We start from the raw sequence: 12542 nt of genomic DNA on the forward strand, positions 1-12542 counted from the left end.
CCTCTGATTCCTCCTTTGGACTCTGAGTTTCTTAAAATCTGAGCTCTTCTTATTCACTTATGGTGGAGATGAGGCACTTGAGGACATGGTGAGTGAATTAAAGGATCCTGGAGTTGTTCATCTAACACAGAAACTGAAAACTAGGGCAAATTAAAGTTTTTGGAGATCACAAGAGCAGGACTAGAACTCAAGGCCACATACAGAGCTCTTCTCCCTGTGCTGTATTGCCAGTACTCTTAGACTTCAAACAAACAAATAAAAAAAAAAAAAAAAAAACCCTATAGCTGATATTTTAAGTCTTGAGCAAAGGCAAGAAAGGCAAAAAGAGGTGAAGGTCCTTCCTCACAGGCCCTCACTAAAAGGAACACTAAAGTGACCCAATACCCTGGAACCACATGACATTGAAGATGCTGAGCAGCTGATATGGATGACAAATCAAAGGGCACAGCTTTAATGCAGCTGTAGACTACACAATGCATATATGAGAAGGTTAAACCCAAAAGATGAGAGACATGGCTGCACAGACAGTTACGTTCTCAACCATACAGGAAAACAATCCATAAAAAGAAAAGACCAGAAGGAAAATTACCAAGTGCTAACAGTGGTTATCTGCAAATAGTGGAACATTTTTCTGCTTCTCAATACTTCTCTGTAATTTCTGATTTGTCTTCAGTGGACACGTTTTATTTTTATAATCGGAACAATAATTAAAACTTAAATTACCACACTGATTCTGAAGACTAACCTGACTAGTAATGACTTAGAAAATTACCCCAGCATTTTAATGTGATGAAACCGCATTGCTTAATATGTTACTGTCACAAATTAGCCTATAAAAAGTACATCTATAGGAGTCAGGATGCAATGATGTAGTTTAAGAATATATGCAGACAAGTAAGAAAAACTTCCTTAATTCAGCTGTTATGGAACAAATCACTGATACCAGGTCTGAGTCCAGATTTACAGGACTCTAACCTGCTAAACAATCACTGTGTATTTCGTTAATGAATTATTATTGGCATTTTTTAATGTAACCTCATCCTCACCCTTCTGGAGCACCATATTCTCTTTAAAGTTGTCTATCTTCCACTGTCTCATTTACCACCAGTCTTACCTTTACCAATAAAAAGAGGAAACCCTCAGGGGTCAAAATTGGGGTAAATTAGATTTTCTGTGAGTTGCTGAGGGCAATTTCCAAGAGAGATCCAAATGTATTCTGAGCAAGGGCAGTAGGGCTGGGCAGGGCCCTCTTGAAAAATTGAAAATCTCTCAGGGCAAAGAATGGGTCTACTTGTTCTTTTCTTGGTAACCCCAGGCTGAGCACAAGACCTTCTCTGCTTCTACTGCCTATGTCAGTTAGCAGAATGAATAAGTGGAACAACTTAAGATTGTACCCCCACAGCTATGAAAGTTCTAGTTTTCATCTGTTTTTTACTGTGTCTTTTACCTTAGAGTTGCACCGACTTAATAACTACCCAAACCTCCCTTTATAATTTAGCAGGCATTCACACCTCTTTGTGACCAGTTGGGGACCCCTTATCCAAGCACACAAGTTTCCCCACCGATCACCTTAAAATCTGGTGAGCACAAGAGCCTGCCAAGAGGTCTGAACATATGCGTCATGTGATTAATACCGCCAGCAACTCTGGGAGATTTATACACAGTATTCCCCTCATATCATACACTGGCCCGTTGCTTCTCTCTCTGGAAGGCCTGAGCATCTTCCATTCCACTAGAGCAGCAGTTAGAGACTGGGCAGGTAAGGATCTCACTGTACAAAGAAAACTGGAGCCCAGGAATGGAGGTTGGGTGAATAGCGAAGTGGAGTCTTTTCTGACTTCTCACTGCCCTTTGCTTTAAATCATATGCAAAGCAAGCCTCTGACTGCATAAGGCAGAAAGCAATAGGGGAACCCAGTGTAAAGAACTGATTCCCAGTAACCAGTAACGGCAACACTCTTTACCATATCCACCTTTGGGACCTATGCCTTTTGTTTAATAACCAAACCCATTTAAATCCTTAAGGAATTCATCCTCTGACTTCCAGGGTGTTGTTATAGCAACTACATAACTTTAACTCTCCTCTAGGGTACCTACAACAACTTGTTTGATGCAACATATTCCCTCTAACGCAAGAAGAAACTCTAAAAGTAGAGTGCACATTGCCACATATCTTTGGGCAAGTAATTTCTCTTTGCAAATAAGAGGTTCCGGGATGCAGCCTGATGATTTCTCAAGTACCTTACAGGGTTAGCATCCTAATGAGAAAAACAAATTCCCATGGCAAGTGGAATTGCTATGAGAGTGAAACACTGGAAACAAACCCTAAGGAAAGAAACAAGTGTAACTAGGAGATAGCAGGGACAGGGCGAAACCACAAACCACCCTAACTTGGGGAAACCCGGCCTGGCTGTTTTTTGGTTTTCCAGCTTCTCCTCTGCCAAATACAAAAATAAGCAGCTACTTCCATGGACTCATAAAAAAATAAATAAATAAAATAAAATCAATGAAAACAATGCTTTGTTCTCCCATGGGGGGATCAAGAGCTGCCCTCTAAAAGACACTTTCCTCCCTGATGTCAACAGTCCATGCTTTCGCCCAAACAAAAGCCTCCTGGCACTGGGATGAGAGTCAAAATATCTAAGTCTCCATAACTGGCCATATTCCAATTTGAGGGGAAGGGGCAGCCAGGAGAGGGAAAAAACTAGGCTTATGAAAGGCCAGAAGAGTAGGGAATTACTAAATCTATCTTTTCTCAACAGAATAAAGAACTCTTGAAAGGGATAATAGAAGGGTGCAGTTTCAATTTGAATTACTTTCTTTGTTTAACTCTATTCTGCCTAAGGCCACTGCTTTTTAAAAAGCCAACCACAGAAGCCTGGTTCTGCCTGGAATTACCAGCTGGGCTATGCAGTGTGGATGCTGGGAGACCCACACTCAAGTCCTATCCTCGATTTCATCCAGTTTAAACTTGGACCAGCGGCCGAACTCTCAGACCTCAGTTTCCCTCCTGTACGACATAATAAGGTTCGGTGGACGTTCTCCTGAGCTGTTCATTAACAGTGACATGGGGCTAGATGTTCTCCAGTTCTCCTAAGACAGGTTAGTGTCCAACTACTAGCCAAGGTAAAGATGAAGCCCCAGTGTTCACCGAGCACACAGTGGGGCAGCGCTGCCTCACTTCCTGCGCACACGGCTCACTCCCCAACCTTATGGTCTTACTTCCGCACTGACACCATTGCCCAAGAGACCAATTCATTCTCCAAACCATCTTCCTGCTGCCAGCCCAGATCTGATTAAGTAAAATCTGCAATGCTGAGTTGAGCATGTGTAAGCAACGGAAAAAAAAAAAAAAACGAACAAGAGGCCTCTCTTTCCGGACCTTGGAATTTCTTTCAAACCATTTCACCATAAGTGAAACAGTACGTCCCCACCTAAAACAAGAGACCATGGCTGGCGTTGCTGTGAAAATACATAATAAACCGAATCGGAGCCAGTGACACCTGGGGTGTCCAAGCTCACGGACCTATGAAGCAAAACGTAGGCGAAACCCAAGCTCTTACTGGCCGGTGTTTAAATTGGACTGTTCTTTCTACAGGCTGGAAAGGCGCTCACAGATTTCCCAAGAGGAGGTCGCTGGAGCGCGTGGACAATGGTGCGCCGGTCATGGTCCTTTTTTGGAAGGACACCCATAGACCCTCAGCTCGAACCACATCTCTAGTACACCTCCGGGAGGGCCTATCCGATACTTCACCCCAGGGAATGCTCCACTCCCGGGGGCAGACTCTTGGTCTGGGCTAATTCTTTTTGTAGCTGCTTTCTTGTTTCGTTTTTCCCTTTTTAAATCTAGCAGTTTAGTCTGGTGCACAAGTGGTACCTTTTAAATGTCTCTCGCTCGCCTCCACCAAGTGGCGCCTGCAGCGCCGCTCCCTCCCGCTCGGCTGAGACAATAGCCCGGCTCCGCAGGGCGGCTCACCAGGTTTGTGATGCGCCCGGATCCCAAGTCAGGGCGCACGTGCGTTTGTTGTGGTGTCTGGGTTCCCGCTCCGGCCGCGGGCCTCTGTTTCCCGATCTGCAAACCCACTAGGCAGGATCTGCAGGAACCCGCACTCTGCAAGACCTCCGCTTCACACAATACAAATGGTGGGGTGGAGAAAGCCGGATTCTGGGGGGCCGCGCACACGTGGGTTTGTTGTGGGTCCGCAGGTTTGCGGAGCCAGGGAGCAGCTAGGGCTGCCCCTCGGCCTGAAAAAATACACCGACTCCTCCAGCTAAAGGGCGGCTGGCTCCGCGGCAAAGGCAGTTGAGGCGGTGCTGGAGACAGATCCCCTGCGCCCTAGGCGCGCCACGGGCCCCACCGCTGTACTCCGCTCACGTACCCCTTTGCATCACTCCCCCGGGGGACCCCAGAGGCGCCGCCGCCCACCGCACCCCTTACTCACTCGCTGCGCTCTCAGGGGAGAAGGCTGCCTGTGCTCCGCCCGCTCTGCGCCGACGCCGGCCGGTAGCCCGTTCCCTTTGTTAGCGCGGGGCAGTGCCCCAGGCGTCTTCCCCAGCCGGCTCAGCCCCGGACTCCCCTCCCCCAGGTGCCACCGGACTCAGCGCTCGGCTGGGGTAGCAGAGCTCGTGACGGGAGCTTTAGAGGGAGTCCCAGGAGGTGGGGTCTGATGGGGAGGAACGAGGGACAGGCGGTTTGTGGCGGTGGGATCGGGAGAAGGAGGGAAGAAAAGCGCAGCGGAGGGGCGGAGAGGAAGCAAGCGGTCTCCGTTATGCAAATAGAGTCGCGAAGACTAGGCAGGGCCCCGGGCCACAGATGGCACCAAACCATCCTGGCCTTCCGGAGGTCACTATCGAGCGGGCAAAAGGTTGAGGGTGCCTGGTTAGGACTCCGCGTGAACAGGAACACTGCCTTCCCCCAAGAGAGCAAACTGAAAAGAAGGGCAATGCGGCAGGCAAGGGTTCCCAAATGTTGCTTGCATACCCACCTACTCCGGGTAGGTGAATTCGGTATGTCCAGTTTTTTTTGTCCTAACAAGCAGCCACTGTCCATCCTAGCTCTTCTACCAACTGACCGCCTGAGCAAGTCCCTAAACCTCTAGAAACTAGCATAGCACTCTTCTTCCGTTGGATACCAAAGAACGAAATGTATCTCAAAGGGGTTGGTAAGAATCCGGTAACATCATGCGTGGCACGGACTAGGCGCGCTCAAACAACATACAAAATAAGAGATGGGGCATGGTGGAACCCCTACACACAGAAATGTCCACCCCAACTGTCTGTAGGTGGACTGGCAGAGGAGGCCTCTGGTAGGGTGATGAAGAGACAGCCAGGTTCCCTTCCTCCACCGGGCTGTGATGGGGCTGCTGGGAAAGGAAAGAGGAAACCATTTGTTGAACAAGCATAGGGGTGGCACCCTGACTGCCCCAGGGCCACTTCCCCAAGGCAGAAAACACCCCTATAAGAGGTGGCGCATTGGACCACCACTCCAGTCCCCTAAAACCCAGAGAAGGAATGGGACTAGCAGAGGAAAGAACCATTTCCTAAATGTCTACTGAGTGCCCTCTACATACCCAGCTCTGTGCAGGAGGGAAGAGGGGAGGAGGATGGGGAAAGTGGAAGATAGATAGATAGTCTGAGTCCTCTGGGAAGGGGGTCCAGTGCATAGAGAGCTTGAAGCCTGGGCCGACAAAGTTCTCTCCTCAAGTCAAAGGGGCCACTCCTCACCTTCAACCTGGAAAAGGGGAGTTGCATCCTCCTCCCCAGCATCCTTCTTCCAAACACTGCTGCCTCCCTCTCTTGATCCTGGCAGTTTCTGCTCCTAACCCTTCCCTTGCTGCTCTGAAAGCAGTATTGCTCTGTACAAAGAGCTCCAATTAAAGAGAGCACCAGACAGTGAATTTAAATCTATGGTCAACACACCATACATTCTTGAGGGAGTTCAGGGCTACCCTTTCCTCTTGTATAAACTAGAGATATTGAGAACAGCATTGTTTTCAGGTTTATGTGAAATGATCTGTGTGGAAGCACTTAGCTTACTGTCTGGCATATAGATAGTGCCCATAACAGTAAAATGTGGTATGAGAGAATGAATAGAATCACACAACACTGTCTTCTATTTCTGAGAGGATGCTGCATTGAAGATTGAGACTTAATTCTCTAAACAAAAAAGACAGAGGAAACACTTAAAGGTTTTGTGCAGTGCCATACAATGCATCTATTTGTTTTGTACTGATTCCTCTGGAATCATACTGGAAAATGACTGGCAGGAGCAAAGAACACAAGCCAGAAGGTGGGCTTGGATTCTGCCATCAGTGGAGACGTGATAAGAGTCCAAACCGTGACAATGGCAGAAGGAATGAAGAAAGGGCAGCTGAGTAATAACTGCCACTTGGGAGCAAAGGCACTTTGTTTATTATATTGTCTCTCCTCATCATTGCCTTTCCTTTGACATCCTTTGTGTGTCAAGTCTACTTAGGAGCAAAAAACAGAAGAGAAAATTCTTTAAAAATATTGCACATTCCCCAGTTCTCAGTTCTGCCTTCTAAAAATTCAACCAAATTATAGAGAAAACAACAGAAAGGGCTTGCTCTGGATTCTTGGCTTGCAAAACTGAGATAACCACAGATGCTATGATAACACTAAGTAGTTTTGGGGCTGGGAGCAGAGGAGCAGGCAAGAAGGGGTTCTCCTGGCAAAATTCCAGGGTGGAATGCCAAGGTTACTCTCTCCTCAGTCAGGACTTCTGACCTACAAATGAGAGACAAGGAGTCTGGACCATTAGTTGGGAGCCTGTCTTATTACCCCCAGCCTCCTTGTGATGCTTCCCTGCCTGTTGACTCTGCCTTGGTTGGTTGGCAGAACCAGAGTCCCTGCGTTGATTTGTTGTTTCCTTAAAAATACACATACATCCTGTGATCCCAGTGACTGGAAGACTGGGGCAGGAGGATTGCAAGTTCGAAGCCAGCCTCAGCAATTTATCAAGACTTTAAGCAACTTAGCAAGACCCTGTCTCAAAACAAAAAATAAAGGGCTGGGGATATAGCTCAGTGGTAAAACACCCTGTGAGTTCAATTCCCAGTACCCCCCAAAAAAGAGTTGGAGAAATACACATAGGTACTTTCGCTTCAGACACAACCTCAGTTCTGCAGCCTCCACCCCCACCCTCTGAGTGTGTCCCCCCCAAAATTCACATGTTGAAATCCCAACCCTCCAGGTTAATAGTATAAGGAGAGGGGGCCTCTGGAGAAGTGAGTAGGTTATGAGGTCAAAGCGCTCATAAATGGAACATGCCCTTATAAAAGAGACCCAAGAGAGCTAACCAACCCTTCCACCACACAAGATGCAGCTAGGAGGTACCAACCAAGAACCAGAAAGCAAGCCTTTACCAGATATCAAATCGTGAGACCTTAGTCTTGGGCTTACCAGCCTCCAGAACTATGAGCAGTTTTATTATTATTATTATTATTTTGCTCCTAAACCACCCAATTTATGGTATTTTTGTTGCAACAGCCAAGACAGATGAAGGCCTCCTTCCTCCCCCAGCCCAACCCCTCCCACCTTGGCCCCCCATGTTTTAGGTCATCACTCCAGGCAGTTTACTGACTAATACAAATGAGGACCTACCTTCTAATGTTCAGTTCCAGTGATTCACTGGCAAAATAATATCTTCATTGCCCTCTTGAATGAAGTGGTATTAAAGTCTTGTGGGGGAGAAGGAAGGCAGCAAGCAGTTGAAAATTTCCTCCCAAATCCTTCTTCCCAAGCTCACTACAGATGCTCCTAAAGGCCCTTCAATAGACCTCTCTGAACACCTTGTTCAGTGTGAGGTAAGGCTCAGCGGCCCAAGGAGATGAACTGTAGTCTGCCTGCACCCCTGACCTCGGCCCTCAGTACTGCCAGCCTTTTGGGTAAAGCTATATACACACAACAGAGTCTTCAGAGACCAAGTGAGAAACTGGCCTATGATATCCAGGCCTCTCATTTAAGCACCCAAGGTTGGCTCCTTTTGATGGGTGTGAAGCAGATAGGCACAGATGGGTCAGGGGAGACCAGAGTAGGGACTGGGGAGAAGAATACCAGAAAAAAGAGGCTGAAAACAGAAACAGGTCTCTTGGGAGAAACCCAGCCACAAGACAGGGGAAATGGCTGACCACACAGCCCCTACTACAACAAGCAGTGACCTCCTGACTCCAGAACCTCAGAGCAAAGTGTAGGCTTGGTGTGATCAGGATGGGTCAGAGACTAGGCATGTCATGTGGGCACAGGGGCTGCACTTCACACAGTCACCTTCAAGGTCTAGCTCCATCCTAGGTCCTAGGGGACATAGGAGGAAAACCAGTCTCTGTTATCAAAACATTTCAGCCTAAATCTCTTGGTTCACATTAACCGCCATATACAGGTCGCCTGTGTGCAAGGCAGCTCATATGGATGCTCTCATTCAGTCATCCCCTGGAGGAAGGGTATTCCTCTTAGAACCCTAGTGTGCCTAAGTCGTCCTGAGCTACAGGAGCCAACTTGGCCTCAGGTTCATGCACAGGGACAGGGATTCAGGGAGATGACTCCAAACCTGACTTCAAAAATATTAGAAACTAAGAGAGGTCTTGGTTGAAGTTTTCTTAAGAAGGTAAAACAGGGTCACATCAAACATGATGAGGCAAGACTTCTAGATATCTGCTGACAACTTCCCTTTCCCTGAAGTTCTCCTTAGGCATCCTGGACAGGCAGCCTCCCACACTTCCACACCTCCCTCTCGAGCATTCTTTATCCTCCCCCTCTCCCAGATCCTTCTGTCTGGATGTCTCCTTTAATTTTACTTTTGTAGAAAAAAAAAATTGCCTTTCTCAGGATCTCCAAAGAATATAAATAAGCTACCAAAAGGGGAAAAAGAAGAGAATTTACATAAATATCCATCTTTGCATTTACAAAGGGCCCGCATGTGTATTATCCCCTTTGAGCCTGACTCAGTCACCAGTAAGGTGGGTCTAACTCCTTATCATCGTCACTGACAGATAAGAAATAGACTCCAAGATTAAAATAAGTTGCTTCAAGTTCATTAGTTAAGTATTGAGTTGGGTCTTGACTCTGAGGCCCCTGTTCTCCATGCTACCCCTGGCCTCTGGGCTGTCAAAGACTGGACAAGGCTGTAGTCACCAAAAAACTGCTGCCTGGGGCAGTACTAGTAAGCTGTACCCAGGAGCCCAAATGCACCCGCAACAGAAGGAAATACAGGCGTTCTGGGGACTGAGGAAGCAGAGACGCTTGTAATAAATTCTCTCAAAAAGATTCAGGAAATTTGCTTCCCTTGGGGAACTTCAATCAGAATCAAAGTGGAAACAGCCACCTGTGTATTTATGCTCCGAGGATGACCACCAGAACAACCTGCAGTAATGGTCATGGTTTTGGGCAAAGAATATGTAGTTTGATGAAATTTCTTTGCAATTTAACAAATGTTTGGGTGGTGGGGAGGGGGTGTCAGTGTTTAATACCTGTTAGTGATTTATCTCAAACTTGCTTCTGTAAGGTCTCATGTTTTTATATTTGTTAGCTTGTTTATTTATTTTTACATTTCACTAAAAACTTCTTTTTTGGTCTTTTGGATAGAAACAGAAATTTATTTGCCAGGAAGGATGATCCCATTATATTCTGCTGGAATCAGTGTGTGGCCTCTTCTTGGCTGATTCCATGTTTGTCCCCAGCATAGCCTGTCGTGTGCTTCTTGTCTGAGATGCTGAAACCTGGCCTACTTGGTGCCACATAGAAGTCCAGGCTGTAGACACCAATGCCTGGGTCATATTTGATCCCCAGATCATTGAGCTCCTATATTCCAAATCAAAGTTTCCTATATCTGAGAAGTTGGGGGGATTTTGTTTTTGTTTTGCTTTGTTTTTGAACTCATACTCCTGCACCTTGAGACCTTTCCCCAGGATTTCTTCTACCTAGGCCTCACAGACTGTGCCATAGACAGCAATCTTCTTTTTTCTCCTGACCCCCACGGCTCTGGCCGCGTAGTTCTGGAAGGCCGTGGGTCTGGCCTGTGAGCTCTCAGCACCCAGGCTGCTTGGCTCAGTTGGTGTCCTCCCCGAGGCAGATGTTGAAGCAGACACAGGAGGTGCAGGGTTTTCGCGTGGTGTGCCCCTTTTCATCTGGGTGCTGCCTTCTGCAGCCCACGGCCACACCTCTGAGTCCTCCAGGAAACTGCTCTGTGCTCGCTCCTCTGAGGACCAAGGAGAAGTGACAAGATGAGGCTTGCACCCTGCAACAGCATGGCCCTGCCAGATTCAGCCCTGCCAGAATTGCAGGCTCAGTCCTCCTTGAGCCTCAGGTGAGGGAGCCTTCGTGGGCTCCAAGGTCATGTCTGCAGATGGTTAAAGGGAAGCAAACCCGGGCCTCAGCTCTCACTACCAGGATCAGTCTCATGAGTTTGCTTATTGTTTTTTGGTTGTTTATTTTTTTTTCATACCAGGGATTGAACTCAGGGATACTTAAACACTGAGGCCACATCCCCAGCTCTATTTTGTATTTTATTTAGAGACAGGGTCTCACTGAGTTGCTTAGGGCCTCACTAAGTTACTGAAGCTGGCTTTGAACTCTAGATCCTCCTGCCTCAGCCTCCTGAGCTGCTAGGACTACAGGTGTGTGCCACCATGCCCGACCTCCCGCTGATTTTCCAGGTAATATTTGCTTTCGAAAATCTGGGAAGGTTAGACAAGTATAAAAAATAAAGGAGAAAAATATTCTCAGTCCATCAGCCACAAGTGAAATTAACATTTTGGCCTGTTTTCTTCCAGTTATTTCCTGTGCAATTTCTCTCAACTTTCTATAGCTAAGATTACAGTGTATATACAGAGATAGCCTGCTTTTCCCCCTGTTTAGAGTACATCATAAGCATCTCCTGCATGTATTTAACAATAAATTTATTAATTCACATTAGCCTCATTAGATGCAGGACAAACATTCTTAGGCAAATTAGTAGTGGTTTATTACACTGATCTTTGACTGTAGGAAAGACATTTGAGTTTAGTGACTGTGTACTGACTCTCCAGTCAGACTGCCTGGATTTGAATTCTAACTCTGCTACCTCCAAACTGTGTGACCTTGGAGAAATTACTTAACCTCTCTGTCTCTGTGTCTTTACCTGTAAAATGAGGATACTAGTATCTACCTCATAAAGTTGTTCTAAAAATTAAATGAGTTAATTACAAGAGCAGTGCTTAGAGAAATACCTGCCACAGTAAACACAGAGTAAGTGATACTTATTAGCAATGTATGAGTGCATCATAAATTATTCAGCCATTCCCCTACTGCTCGACATTGAGGTTGTCTTCAATTTTTCAGCTATTACAAATAATCTTGCAATAAATCATTTACTATGTGCATGCAAGAAAAAAAAAGATAAAATGAAATCTTATTGTGAAAGAACTAGAATGCCAAGACATTCAGATTTAAGAAATTCAGAGTAAGCTTGCCAGGAGAAAATCCCCATTTCTTGACAAGGCAATCTTTAATTCCAGTTGACAAACATTTATTGAGCTCAATGGACAAAGAGAGTGTCTAGGAGAGGTCAAGGAACACCAAGATGAACAAGGCATCTGCCCCCTCCTCAGGAGCTTTCATCAGATTTACAAAAATGTCACAGTCATTGCCTCTGGGAGGATATTTCCATTATGACGTATTTCTAATTTCACCTGTGTGGACAGAGGTTACAAAATACCTGATTACAACCAACCAATACAAAAAAGATATAAACCCAATTAATCCTTCCTCATCCCAACATCAGTAAGGTTTGATTAATAATGCTTACTTCAGCCAGGCCAGGTGGCACACACCTGTAATCGCAGCGGCTGTGGAGGCTGAGGCAGGACAATCGAGAGTTCAGAGCTAGGGCTCCGCAAAAGCGAGGCACTAAGCAACTAGGTAAGACTCTGTCTCTAAGTAAAATACAAAATAGGGCTGGAGATGTGGCTCAGTGGTTGAGTGCCTGAGAGTTCAATCCCCGGTACCCCAAAATAATAATAATAATAATAATAATAATGCTTACTTCAGAGACTTGTGAACATCAGGGTGTGGTGTGCAAGGGACACTTGGAATAGTGTCTGGCACACAGTAAATGCTCACAAACTAATTACTAACATTCAAAAAATACTTCCCATACTCCAAGAAAGAAAATCATATATATACATATATAATAAAATTTTATATATATATATATATATATATATATATATGGCATGCCACTAGGAGAAAGCGAGCCCATGTTCTCCAGCCAGGTCTCCTGGCCCAGCCTGCAGACCTCAGCCAAGCCACTTCCTCTTTCTGGTTTTCAATGCACTGCTTTATGAAATGAGGGCAGCTGGAGTGAATAAGTTGTTTCCAAACCTGACTGCCAGAGACAATTTTGTTCTCATTCCCCTCCGCAGCAAGATTCAGTGGTTCTAGGGTCAGATTCTGGGTATCTATGGATTGTTAACAATCAACACACCATGTTGATCTTAAAGGTTTGCAAACAGGTCGACTAGCTTAGCTCACAGGCTTTCTAGATTCTCC

General features: G+C 46.0%; 1 protein-coding gene across 1 annotated transcript in view; it reads right to left on the minus strand.

Moving 5' to 3' along the window:
• The window catches only part of ST6GAL1 (ST6 beta-galactoside alpha-2,6-sialyltransferase 1), a 125803-nt gene extending 121125 nt beyond the window's left edge, over nt 1-4678 (minus strand). Inside the window, exon 1 of the mRNA XM_079101479.1 lies at nt 4442-4678. The gene's annotated coding sequence lies outside the window, so the exon portion shown is untranslated. The remainder of the gene's footprint in view (nt 1-4441) is intronic.
• Nucleotides 4679-12542: the final 7864 nt, after the last annotated feature.

This window comes from Sciurus vulgaris (genome assembly GCF_902686455.1).
Source record: "Sciurus vulgaris genome assembly, chromosome: 10".
Lineage (NCBI taxonomy): Eukaryota > Metazoa > Chordata > Mammalia > Rodentia > Sciuridae > Sciurus > Sciurus vulgaris.